Below are 13848 nucleotides of genomic sequence, written 5' to 3'. Positions count from 1 at the left end.
GAGTGTGGTAGACACTATTGGTTAGCAACCCAAGAGACATTCTCTCCTTTCTTGCTATTCATTTTGTTTAGGTTGCAAAGTACTCAACCTCATCAGATGAATCAAGACTGACTTAAGTCAATTATGACAATCCCATATCACTTTTACAGTGATTAGTTAGGGGTGGGCTTGTAATCTATTTCTAGGCATTGAAAAATAGTCAGCTGAGGTCTGCTTGGAAAGACCTGCTAGAAAAGGTGCATGTTGATAGAGTAGTTTATCCTCCAACATTTTTTATTCTTGCTTTGGTCATTGCTATATGACAACAGGATGGTTAGAGCAGCTACAGCTATCTTGTGCTTGTGAGGGAAAGCCAGAAGAATTGCAAAGACATTCATTTGTTCATTAGAAAAATATTTATTGGGCACTTATTATTACTAGGTGTCCTAGGCTTTAGGGATACACTGGTAAATAAAACAGACAATCTTGCTTAGGCATTCATTCAGAGCACACTGTGGAACAGAAGATATTAGTGTCATTACTGTTTAAGACTCTGTAAATTTAATATTTTGTTACTTGCAGCCAAAAGCATTGTAACTGATGTTTTATTATTATCAATATTAACATTTTAATGAAGTATCTAAGCTGAGCGTAAGTTCAAATGAGGTTTGAGGTTTGAATATTTTTCAAAATACTATAGTCCCAAATGAGGTTCAAATCCTCAACCCCACAGAATTTAGCTGCAGGTGTCACTCAGTATGTAAAAACTTATCCCCTCCCTCCCATCCCAAATACACACACCCACAGAAAGCAGGGAAGTTTTTCATTGTCATCTGGGACAGAGAAGAGTGATGGGGAAACAAAAGATAAAATAGTGTCTGCTATCCACCCCGACTGTCAGGGACTCCCTGTAGAGAAGCCGTGCTTAAAAGTGAAAGCTAAAGCATTATGATGAGAAACCTTAACAACACACTGCATATACAAAAGCACCAGGTGCCAAATTGCTTCTTAGAGAGGAGAGCATGTCCTCAACCTCTGCACAGCACAGGGTGACATTTGGCGGGAATCTCAAAGCAGCTGTCGAGCAGAAATGCCAGGAAGAAGCATTCCCACTGAGGATTCTGGCCATAGTGGCCATGCTAAAGAAATAAAATATAGTGGCTAACAGCAGTGGACTTCAGTCGTGACACAAAATTGGAACATGTGCAGATTTATTCCTGAGCTCAGGTGAGATATCCATGAAATTGCCAAAAAATTGGAGATGAGCTGAAGTCCTGACAAAAGGCAAGATAGTATGTGAGGAAGCTAAATTCGGGTCTTATTCATGTTCCAGTGATCTCATTTATACTCACTGGCTGGTGAGCTGGTTTACATTGCAATATTAAAATTAAAGAAAATGACCAACGCTTGTCTTTCCTTCATTATTTTCTGATTTACAGATAGCTCTTTTCTGTTCCTTAATTAAAAAGACCCTCCAAAGAAATGTATTAATTTATCAAATCTTAGATCTTGAAAATCTCTCAACAGAATTTAATCTTCCCCTAGGGAAGGAAAACACAAGTTTTTCATTCAAAAGTATGAGATGTAGGAAATTTAGTTAAGGGGGATGCTCTGGAAAACACTAGAAGTTTCTTTATGATCAGAGACAATTACAGTTTGTTGAACCAGAGACCCCTTTGAGAATCTGAGGACACTCTGGGCTTCTCTGTAGACAAAGCCTATTTGCATGAGAACATCTGAAGCCCATCCATTCCCTCCAATTTGGGGGGATTCTAAGTTAAAAGCACTTGCATCAAGCCTCCAGCTTCTAGCATGTCTGTAGTTCCCTGTGGGGGTTAGAGTGTAATGTAATAGGGTGAACTTGGCCTACTTACCAGTCAGTTAGCATTCTGTGAATCCTCAATACATCTCATAACTTCATCAGAATCCAGCAAATGTAGATGGATTCAGTGCTGATGAATCATCTCTCCAAGTAGATGTCCTTGTTGGCACCATTAATAGATTCAGGTTCCACTGTCTAACCGAGAGCCTCCTCTTCCAACACAACTGATCACCATCATACTGAAGAACTGTAAAGAGTAACTGACACTTTGTAGTCATAGAAGAGTTCTAATAATAGCTCATAAACAGAAAGTACTTAAGCACTTTTTGGAAACATCATCCCATTAATCCTCACAGGAGCTGTATGAGATTATGAAATGTGACTATCACTTCACAGATGAGAAATTCAAGGTCAGGTGATATGGCCAAGGTTATCAGGTAGTAAGTGCCAAAACATATCCCCGTATTATGGATTGAATGTTTTGAGTTCCCTCACCCCTGAATTCATACATTGAAGTCATAACTTCCAGCATAATGGTAGGCTCTGTGGGAGGTGATTTAGCTTAAAGTCATGAGGGTGGAGCCCCCATGAAGGGATTAATGCCCTTATAAGGAGAGGAAGAGACATCACAGCTTCCTCTCTGTCATGTGAGGCTAAAACAAAGTCAGTGACTGCAACCCAGGAAGATGGCCCCTACCAAAAACAAACCGTACTGATCTCAGACTTTTCAGCCTCCAGAACTGTGAGAAATAAACATCCATTGTTCAAGCCATCAAGTCTACGGTATTCTGTGGTATCAGCCTAAGCTGACGAACACCCAGGATGGCCAAGCCTGTGTTTTTCACCCCATGCTCTGTGCATTCCAACTAATATAAATGTCATACTTTGTAATCTTAGTCCCAAGTCCCAAACCCAAATTAAACAGGTTAATGAAAGCTCAAAATTAATACTCCTAAGTCTCCTGAAATGATTTAATTAAATAAGACTGGCTTTTGAAATACCATAAAATGTACTGACACTGAAAGGAGAAAAAGATGTCTTTTCACTTAATTGTTAAAATCCCCCCATTTATATCCTGCCCACATAATTCTCAACTAATAATAGCCTATTTCACTCAGTGTCAGCAAAGAATAAGGAATGTTATAATCCACATGTGTTATTTTGTTGCACATGCTCACAAACTATAATTAGCAGATATCTTCTTCAAACGTCAAGTCAAACATTTTTGAGAATTTCTTCTTGCTTACAGAAAATTCAGGAGCAAACAGCCTGGAAAAATATGCTTTCTTTTTAGAAAGGGCGAGAAAAACAAAACCTTCTTCTATCTTGTATCACAATTTGACCTCAAATCTATCATCATATTTGCTAATTCTTTTTAAATCGTGTCTGAAATAGGTGTGGCTTGAAACAAAGAATATATCCATCATAATACAGACATCAAAGAAATACATCAAAGAAGATGACAGCAAGCGAGGGCCATATAAGAAAATAATTAAACAAGGACTCATTGGATTTAAAGATATGAAGATTATTGGTGATCTTGGCAAGAGCCATTTTGTTATTGATAAGTGAAGGAGCACAAATGCAGTGGATTAAAAATTATAGTACCTCTTACAACAGACTGCTCTGCAGTGGTTTAAAATATTGAGATGCATCTTAAGTTCTAAGTTAGGACCATGTCTATGAGAAAAGCAAGTTGCCAAATAACATGAACAGCATGATTTCATATTTGCAATGGAAAAAATATCAGTGTATAGAAAGGTATGTAAGTATAGATATAGTTGGATAGTCTTATCTGTGTATTTGAAAATGGTTGAGAGAACTGTCTGGAAGAACACATACTTGTGCCAGAGACTTTTTGAGGCCTCAGGTCACATTTCCTCGGTCCATCTCTGATTTCAACCACAGTTGTGGTAGATGACTCCACACAAGCTCAGACTCAAGTTGATGCCTACCAAAAGAGCATGCCTGTGGTCTTTCCATACTCTGCCTTGGGGATTCTCAAGGGAGCCCTGGGGAAGGGGCAGGGCTTTTTTGAGGGAGTGGGGTGCTACCTCCTTTTTATCCTTTTTTGGTCCTTAATGTCTGGTCATAGTTGCCAGGAGGTGTGTTATTTAACATGCTAATGCAGTAAAATCAGTCTATAATAAGACTCAGGGTCTATTTGAGGTCTATTCACTACGATCTTGGTCCCAGGTGGTTTCATCTGGGGTTTTTTTATTTGTCTGTAGCTTCCTTTCTTATCTCTGGATACTTTAAGATTTATGTTAACTCCTGCTAAAGGTTGGGGAGTGGGGTTGGCAGGTTTTGAGCAAGGGCACTACTGCTAAATGTGGGAGTTGGAGGGTTTTGAGCAAACACTTGGAGCAGCTGTAGCCACAAAACTGTTCTATAAATTTCCTTTTCTCCTTCCTGATCTTCAGTTTCTTCTCTTTTGTTGGCTTATTTCCTGCATATACTCAAGACTTTCAGACTTTAATAAGTTTCCCTTTAGAGACAGAGTAAATGAGTCACACCAAAAGGTAGAACTTAAAAAGTTAGAGAGATAACAATAGGATATAAATTACTTGAAAATTAGATGATTATTTCAGGAGCTTCAACATCTGATTAATAGGTCTTCCATAAAGAGACAACAGAGAAAACAGAGCAAGTTTCAAAGAAAGGGTACTAGAACACTTCCTGTAACTGAAGGTCTTATGTATCCAGGTTGGAAGACCTAACAAGTGGGTAATACGGTAAGTGAAAATGAGAACTACAGCACATCACTGTGAAACTTTCAAATGCCAGGAATAAATAAAAAGTCTTTGACACTTTCATAAAGAAACAAAAAATGTGTAGCATAAAACAGTCCAGAAATCAAAATGGCACTGAATAGGCAATGGAACAAAGCCTTCAAAATTCTGAAAGAAAATTATCTTCCATCTAGAATTCTATGCCCAGGCAAACTATAAATGTACATCAAATGTAAGGGTAGAATACCGAAAGTTTCAGATCTGAGATCTCAAAATACTTCCTCTCTTAGGTGCACTTTCCCAAGAAGCTACTGGAGCACGTGCGTCTTCAAATCAAGGTACAAAAGCAAGAGAGAGGAAGGCACAGGATATGGGGACATGGGATGTCACAGGTACTCAGCAGAGGGAAGTCCTCAGAGGGCAGCAAAGTAAAGTTCCAGAAATACAGCTGTGCTTTAGGCCTGGAAATCAGCAAGAGCCAATGGGAGCAAGGGCCCAAGCAGAGAAAAAGTACAATTCACAGGTAGTATGAAGCACTGCCTCCAGGGAAAATAGTGTTGAGATATATTTTTATAGAGCTCTTAGAGCATTTGGGAATCATTAATAAAATATACCTGGAGAGAAAAGAGTCAATGATTACCTTCAGCAAAAAAAAGTTATACAATCATTGAACTGCTACATTATTTGGTAGGAAAATGACTATGTCATAAAGATACTGCCTTCTATAAAATTATCCATATATGTCAATAGGACTCTTTTTTTGCACTGATCAAGCAAATTCTAAATCTTATTGGGAAAAAATGCAAAAATAGCTTAAAAATAGCTAGAAAAATTCTGAAAAAGACAAACAATAAAGGCAAATTAACACAATTCCCTTGTATATGAAAAGACAGTACAAAGAAACAAGCAATTACATTTTGGTAGTGGTGCCTGAATAGGCAGATCAATGGAGCAGAATAAAGAGCTCAGAAATAGACTGAGATACATGTGGGAATTTAAAATATGATACAGGTGTCATTTGATAGTACAGTACAACGGTTAACCATCTGGCAAAAAGTAAACTGGATTCCTTCCTTATTTTTATAACAAAATAAATTCCAGACAGAAAAGAATTAAAACTAAAAAAAAATTATAAATGTACTAGAAGAAAATTTGGGAGAATTTTTGTTTATAAAAGTAGAGAAAGCAAGACCTTTCTAAGCAAGAAACAAACAAAGGATATTTAAAACATACATTTGAAACATACAAATTAAAGATTTCCACATGAAAAAAATACCATAAAGTGAGTTAAAAGTCAGAGTAAAAGGAAGATACTTTGCAGCACATTAGACAGAAAGAAGTTAATTTCTTTAAGACATAAAGAGATCAAATCAATAAGAAAAATCTACACTGCAATGGAAAATGATCAAATAACACAAAGAGAGTTTACAGAACAAAAAATACAAATGGCTTTTAAAATGAGGAAAAATGATAATTTCACATGAAACAGCACAGCAATATGTTTCACTTATGGGTAAGGAGGAGGAAGGTTTGTAGCACACTGTATAGGCAAGAATGTATAATAAGGGACAAACTCCTTGGAGGCAATTTGATAACAGCTATCAAAATTTAGACCCAGTATTACCTTTCCTAGGACTGTATCATGTAGATTTGTTTACACATGTGAGCAAACTTAGAATGATAGCCATTATAGTATATTTATTATAGAAAAAGACCAAAACATAATTAAATGACATTAGTGGGATTTCAGTTATGGTATATCACCTTAATGGGAAACTCTGTAGCCATTAAAAAGGGTAAGATAAAGCTATACAGATATAGATTGATCTCCTGAACATATTTTACACAGAAAACAAACAAGAAATAGTGAAGTGTAACTTGTCAGTTTCTAGTTGTTAAAAAAAAAAAGAAGTAGGGAGTGGATATGCTCACACACATGCTTGAGTATTTATACAGAAAATCTCTTGAAGGCTACAAAAGAAACTGGTTACAAAGTCTGCCTATAAAGAAATGGGTTCAGATTACTGACTTTTTTTCCATTATCCTTTCTCCAGTCATCCCTTATTAACAGAACCACAGATTTTAGCTAATTTCATGGCTAAAGAAGACATTTCCCAGCTTTCTTTGCAAAAGGTGTGGCTCAGGCTGGCCAACACTGTATTCTTTAAAAAGGAGTTGGTGCTTTCTTCTCCTCCCCTACTTCTTTCTGCGGCCAGATTGTGGACTTACTTCCTGGAACTCAGGCCTCCCTACTTGGAGCATGAGAGAAAAGCCCCATTTTGACAATAAAGCAACAGAAAAGAGTCAGAGTTCCTGTTAATGGTGGCCTCATAACACCAGCCTTGGACTGCCTGCCTCAGAACTTTGCATGGGAGAGAAATAGATTTCTATCTTAATTAAATAATCAGTATGTGGGGGTTGTGTTACTCATAGCTGAAGTTAACCCTAACTAATTCAGGGGGGGGATGCTAGATGACTCAGGGAGCAGGGATGGAGGTAGACCCCTATTAATGAATCCATTTAGTTTAAGAACATGCCACAGTATGGATATTACCATGAACATCTTCACAAAGGATTCTATTTTCTTTTCCTTGAGCGCCTCTAACCTTTTAAGAGCTGTTGGGGAATCTTCATTACATAAGTTTATCAGAGTTTCAGGCTATTTCACTCTTTCAAAAAGCCTAAAAGCCCACATGACAGACCGAATGATTTCTCACTGACTACTCTGGCTGTGAGAATCTATGAAAATAAGAAGTGGGGGTATGTGTGCAGTGTGCAAAGGCAGGAGAGAAGAATATTCTCTCCAGCACACCTCAATCTCAAGTGGATTCTTCCTAATTATAGATATTCTGAGGCTGAGACTTTTTATACCATCATAAATTGTTTGTTACTGGATCAATTCTTAGCTGGAGTCATTCCAATGCCCTGCTAGGAGAAGCAGCTATTTTATTTAAGTTAGGTTGTGCTGGCAAGACTGCCAAACATCGAGAACTCAGAAACATTCTCAAATGGAAGGCCTGATACATAGCAACAATGTCAAAGATCTCTTTGCCTTCAATATTTATTTATGGATATTGTTCTAGAAGAGTCAAAAGAAAGGAAGCAAATGCTGGGGAACAGGATACCTTCTACTTCCCTGTGGATTAAAATGAACTCTTCATATTTCTCATTATGTACTACTGGTCCCCAACCCTAGCTGAGCATTAGAATCATCCTTAGACTTTTATTTAATACAAAATTCTTAAGACTTTACATCCCAACAATTCTGATTCAGATCTGTTTAAGCCAAAAACTCTGTATTTTTTAAAAATTGCTCTTGACTATGAGAGCTGAATCTTGTTCCACATTTAGGAAGACCCAGTATAGATTAATTCAATATTTTTCAATGCCCAATATGTGCTGTTAAGATGATTAAAAAAGACAATTTAGGCAATACAAATTTTAAGTTAATGAAGTGGGCAGTCTCCACTCTCAATAGTTTGGAGAACTGCTAGGTGGGGCAGAAGGAAGGAAGCTTTTATAGGATGAAAAACAGGGGAAAAGGGAAATAAGGAATAAAAACATATGACTGGTTGGGGTACAAAGGAGCACAGGTTATCACCTGTGTTACTTGGTGATCATGAATTGGTTACCCAGGGGGTCTGATTTCTGGGCTGATGGAACGTTTACAAGAATATGAAAACTAAAAGTTAAGTTTTATTTTGCTAATGTGGTTTCCCAGGATCCATGGCACCCAACTTATGAAGGAAGGCTAACATGAGATCAATTTGACAATTTCCCCTTTTGATCAACCTCTGGCCAAGCAAGAGTTTTGATCAAAGATGATGTTGTAAGTTATTCTAGGTAATCACTGCCTCTTTGGTATATATTTTGAAGGAGATGATGTCAGGTTCATAATCCTGAGGTTGTCTTTGTTCTTTGCAGTTGATGAGGAGAAATTTCACTTTATAGAAATGTTCCAAAAAGTAAACGAAAAAGAAATGATAGAATTAGAGTATCATCATTCTGTAACCGCTGATGAATGTCACAAAAAGAGAGACACTAAGACATTATTTTCCTTGTGGTGGAAAAACACATCACCTATAAATTAGCATTTAAAAAAAAAAACTCCAACCTGAAACATATCGAGCCTCTTAATCTAATTGCCAATTTATATGAAATACAGCAAGTAAAGATATATTTTAAACATACCATGAGGATGCAATCCACAAAATCCAGGCTGTGAGTAAAAAATAAGATAAACAAGAACAAAAATATTCAAGAAAAAAAGGGAGTAAGAAAATACCATAGATTAAAAGAGAATTCAAGGCAATCAGTTACTGGCAGATTATGGGCCTTATCTGGACTGTGATTCAAAAAAAAAAGTAAAGCTTTTTAAAAATAGAGCAAGCAATCAGTTCAATGGGAACTTTTATGTGATGACATTGATGAATTATAAACTTCTTTATATGTGATGATATTAGTATTGTGAGTATGCAAAGAGATCTTTATTTTCTAGATACATATTGAGATATATATATACAGAGGAAATTATACGATGTTCTTTCGGGATTTACCTCAAAATAATCTCAATGAGGGAAGAGTTGAGGGAATATAGATAAAAAGAGCTTGACCATGTATTAATAATTTTTGAAGCTGAGTGATGAATACCTCAGGTTCATTACAACATTTTCTCTACTTTTATACATGCTTGAAATTTTCTAAAACAAAACATTTGAAAACATCAGTAAGGGGTTAGATGAAACTCAGTTGGTAGGATCACAGAATTCTGTAAGCTTCTCTTTTTAATATAATCTTTTCCCTACATGATCAGCTTTTACATGGGCAGGTCTTATGCATCTTGGTATATTTCACGTTTGGCACAGTGACTGGAATATGGTCGTTACTCAATAAATGTTTACTGAATGGTAATAACCACTTGTAGCATCAGTAGCACTCTATTACTCTGGTTAAATTTGTTTAGTCACCTACAGATTTAGAAGACTTCTGATTTTGTTCATAAGTATTAGCAATAAAATAGCCTGTAGCAATCTTCCTGTGAGTAAGACTGGGTCTGCTCACATTAAATGTCACCTCATTTAGGAATTCCTGCACTAAGTCCCCAGAGTAGCACTTGTATCAAATCATGGCCCTTAACAGGTTCTGTTCAAGTGTCCTATCTCACATGTACCTCCAAGAAATAACTGAAGTCTTGGCATTCATCTTTTTGCTGAAGTTTCAAGGCTTTGGCCAAATGCTAAACTTCCAAAAGTTTTGCTTCTTACCCACTAAATTTGAGCACTGCCTAGTACACAGTGGTTCGTGGAAAATAAGAGGAAATCTAGTTAATACCTGAGGAAAAAATTATATGGGAAATAAAACCTAAATATAAACTGATAAGCTAGGTACGTGTTTCTAGAATTTAATAGGAAACTTATACGTCACTATTAAAACTTGACCGCTTGTCAAAATTCCTTAGTCTAGTTGATGGGCATGTGCAATGGGATGCTGACAATCTAAATCTATAAGAAAATTTACATGTGGGAGAAATTATTTGAATTTCCCACCTGAAGGTAAATCTTATTAACACGAAATGGTTTGCAAGGGGTAAAATCGAGATGTTATAAAGGTTATCTATCTGTGTTCTTGAAGGACCCTAACAACAGCAACAGATGGGAATGCAGAATGCAGAAAACAGCAGGCCATTACTGAACATTTAATTGATCTGGTGACTTTGAGATATCAAAGACATTTGGAAGACCAAGCATTATGGAAAATATCTTGGCTTCCTCTTTCCAAGATACTCTTGGCCACTAAACCGATGTTCTTGTAGAAGACATCTGCTTGTAGGTGATGACTGAGAAATGGAATAAATATACGGCATAAATCTTCTGCCCCCGGTTCCCTACTCTGCCAGCCATTACTAGTACATATGGGTGTTGATTTGGTAGCTGTCCCAGATTTCAGAAAAGCAGAGATGGCTTTCAGCTAAAAATGGTAACTTGAGGATACATTTAACTACCCTATATTCCATCCAAGTTTCCTATTGAAATAAGCCTGTAGATATGATACACAGGAAACAAAGCAATTCTGGTAATTAAGAAATGTAGGATTCTTTGCTAAATATCATAAAGATAAGATCATAAAGAAAAGACTATCATCCCAGATTTCTTTGAAGTCTGGAAATTAAATAAAAAGAGATTTCAGTAAAATCTGAATAAATCTTCACTGTAGTAACAACGGCTGGAGGTAACAACAGGCCTTGTAAGGGGCACACATGAATCAGCCTCTACCTCTGGGGAGTGCACTGCAAGCCAGAGCCACAAGTAGCAGAGATCTTGGGTCATTCCAAACATCTTAACTGAACATGGACGGTCATGCTGGGAAAAAAACAGAGGCTGCCATAGTTCTAAATAAAGGCAACTCTGCCAGAAAAAGAGTGGGGCTGCTGTCCCAGCTAACCTTAGGCACATAAGCTCTAAAAGAACTTCAACCACCAATATTGGACAGACTCTGAGCTCCCTCTTTAATTCAGTAAATAACTGAAAATAGGAAAAGATAGCACAAATCAAAAAAGGTATTAATCTGAGTGATGATCTGAGTAATGAGATTAAATAGTCCCATATTAGTTGAAGAGGATTTTGCATATTGAACACTAGAACAAAGCAGTAATTAAAAAGAAGAAAATCTGAAATCAGAAAAGACTGAGAAAATAGAAAACATGGTTGTCAAGTTTCAAACAAATCAGTGAATCAGAATCTAAGCCCTAAGCAATCCTCACAGAACTTGGGAAAAAATAAAAAAGCAATAAGAAAGATTAAAAAAAAAAAAGATAAGAGCTGTGGAGTATAAATCAAGCAGACCAACAGAGTGAGTTTAAAAGAGATAAATATGAAACATTTATATATCGAAAAACTTGAAAATATTTGATAAATTAACAAAGGGGCTAGATTATAAAAAGACCAATCATACAGACTACTAGAATGACTAAACAAAAATATTTTTTAAAAGCAAAATATACAAAATTACCAATCAGACTTGCAAAATTTATACACAAAATTTACCACAAATTTTGTTCTTATTTTAAATATTAAAAAATATTTTATTGACATATAGTTAATATATGTTTCAGATGTCAATACAGTGGTTCACAATTTTAAAGGTTACACTCCATTTAGTCATTATAAGATATTGGCTATATTCCCTGTGCTATACAATACATCCTTGTAGCTTGTTTGTTATGTACATAGCAGTTTATATCTCTTAATTCCCTACCTCCATCTTGTCCCTCTCCCTTCTCCCTCCCTACTGATAACCACTAGTTTGTTCTCTATATCTGTGAATCTGTTTCCTTTTTGTTATATTCACTATATTGTTTTACTTTTTAGATTCCACGTATAAGTGATGTCATCCAGTATTTGTCTTTATCTGACTTATTTCAGTAAGCATAATACCCTCTACGTCCATCCATGTTGTTGTAAATGGCAAAATTTCATTCTTTTTTATGGTTGAGTAGTATTCCACTGTGTATGTATATGTATACACACACACACAGATATCCATTTATCTGTTGATGGACAGGGTGCTTCCATATATTAGCTATTGTAAATAATGCTGCTATGAACATTGAGGTCCATGTATCTTTTTGAATTACTGTTTTCATTTTCTTTGGATATATACCCAGGAGTAAAATTGCTGGGTCAAATGGTAGTTCTATCTTTAGTTTTTGAGAAACCTCCATACTGTTTTCTACAGTGGCTATACCAATTTACATTCCCACCAACAGTATATGAGGGTTCCCTTTTCTCCACATCCTCACCAATATTTGTTATTTGTATTCTTTTTGATGACAGCCATTCTCACAGTTGCGAAGTGATATCATATTGTGGCTTTAATTTGCACTTCTCTGATGATTAATGATGTTAAGCATCTTTCTCCATGCCTGTTGGCCATCTGTATGTCTTCTTTGGAAAAATGTCTATTCAAGTCTGCCCAATTTTTAATCGGGTTTTCTTCTTGATGTTGAGTTGTATGAGCTGTTTATATATTTTGGATGTTAACTCCTTACTAGTCATTTAATTAATTTAAAATTCTCAGTAAATATTTGATAATATATTTGAAATTTATAAAAGAAAATATAAATTTTAAGTATATATATAAAATAAATATAAATTATAAAAATTTATTTCAAAAGAGAGAAAAGCTTAAGTACTTCATTTTTACAAAAGAACTTGAAAAACAAGTAAAGCAGCTTGCATAAAGTTACACATTTTATAAAAAGCAGGGCATAACTGTGAAACTTCACAGCATTTAAAAAAATATAGAAAGCTTCTCAATTTATTTTAAGAACTTCCATAATGTTGATAGCAAACCTGACCAGAATAGGAAACACACACACACACACTCTCTCTCTACATAGATTAATTTCACTTTATATAGATGGAAAAAGCAGAAATAAAACACCAGAAAACTGAATGCATACTAAAATTATAATACACTATAACAATGTTTACTTCAGTAACGCAAGATTATTCACTCTCAGAAAATGTATTATATTATTATACCAAAGGAAAAAACACCCATGATACTTTTGATTGATTTGAAATATCTAACAAAAGCATTTGATATAAATTATCACTTTCTGATGAAAACTCTAAGACACATATTTTTCTTAATATGATTAAGACTTTTTTTTTCCTTATAAAGGCAATCAGGACCATAGTTAAGCAAAACCTAAACGTATTTCCATTCAAATTTGGAGTATTTGCTATAGTCCTTAATGTTCTTACCAAGGCAATAAGAGAAAGAAAAAAGGGAGAAAGAAAAAAGAGAGAAAGAGAGAAAGGAAGGAGGGGAGGAAGGAGGGGAGGGGAGGAAGGAGGGGAGGAAGGAAGAAAAGAAAAAGAGAGGAAGAGAGGGAGGAAGAGAGAAAGAGAAAGAAAGTTGGGATCATATTTTTACAACTATTAAACTGGCACATTTTAATCCTCTCCACCCACATCACCACCTAATCATCTTTCTTAATAGCCTTTCACCCTTGTGAGACTTATACATTCAGGGCAGAAAACAGTTGTTAAATAAGGTTTGCCAATTCTTGTGGTTCCCATTTAACATTCAAGAATTAATTCCTATGACATAGACAGACAAAGCTTCCACCATATTTTATCAAATACTGTATCTAAGTCACTTTCGGTTAAAAGACACAATAAAGACCCTATCAAATTATGATATGCTTGTAAGATGCAGTCCAATTTCGGAGATGGTATAATGTGAAAATAAATGCACAAGTTAAAATCAACAAAAAATATGACAGCACTCCTAAGTCGTCATGTCAGG

General features: G+C 35.7%; 1 long non-coding RNA gene across 1 annotated transcript in view; it reads right to left on the bottom strand.

Moving 5' to 3' along the window:
* Positions 1 to 403: 403 nt before the first annotated feature.
* Positions 404 to 13848, bottom strand: part of LOC116280280 (uncharacterized) — a 68795-nt gene continuing 55350 nt past the window's right edge. The window contains exons 4-5 of the long non-coding RNA XR_004189566.2: positions 1854 to 2048; positions 404 to 491 (exon numbers count right to left, since the gene is read on the bottom strand). This is a non-coding gene — a long non-coding RNA (uncharacterized lncRNA). The remainder of the gene's footprint in view (positions 492 to 1853; positions 2049 to 13848) is intronic.

The sequence above is a fragment of the Vicugna pacos genome, chromosome 4 (genome assembly GCF_048564905.1).
Source record: "Vicugna pacos chromosome 4, VicPac4, whole genome shotgun sequence".
In the NCBI taxonomy this organism is placed as follows: Eukaryota; Metazoa; Chordata; class Mammalia; order Artiodactyla; family Camelidae; genus Vicugna; species Vicugna pacos.
The sequence above is the reverse complement of the archived record's forward strand: the minus strand, read 5'-3'. Positions and strand labels throughout refer to the sequence as shown.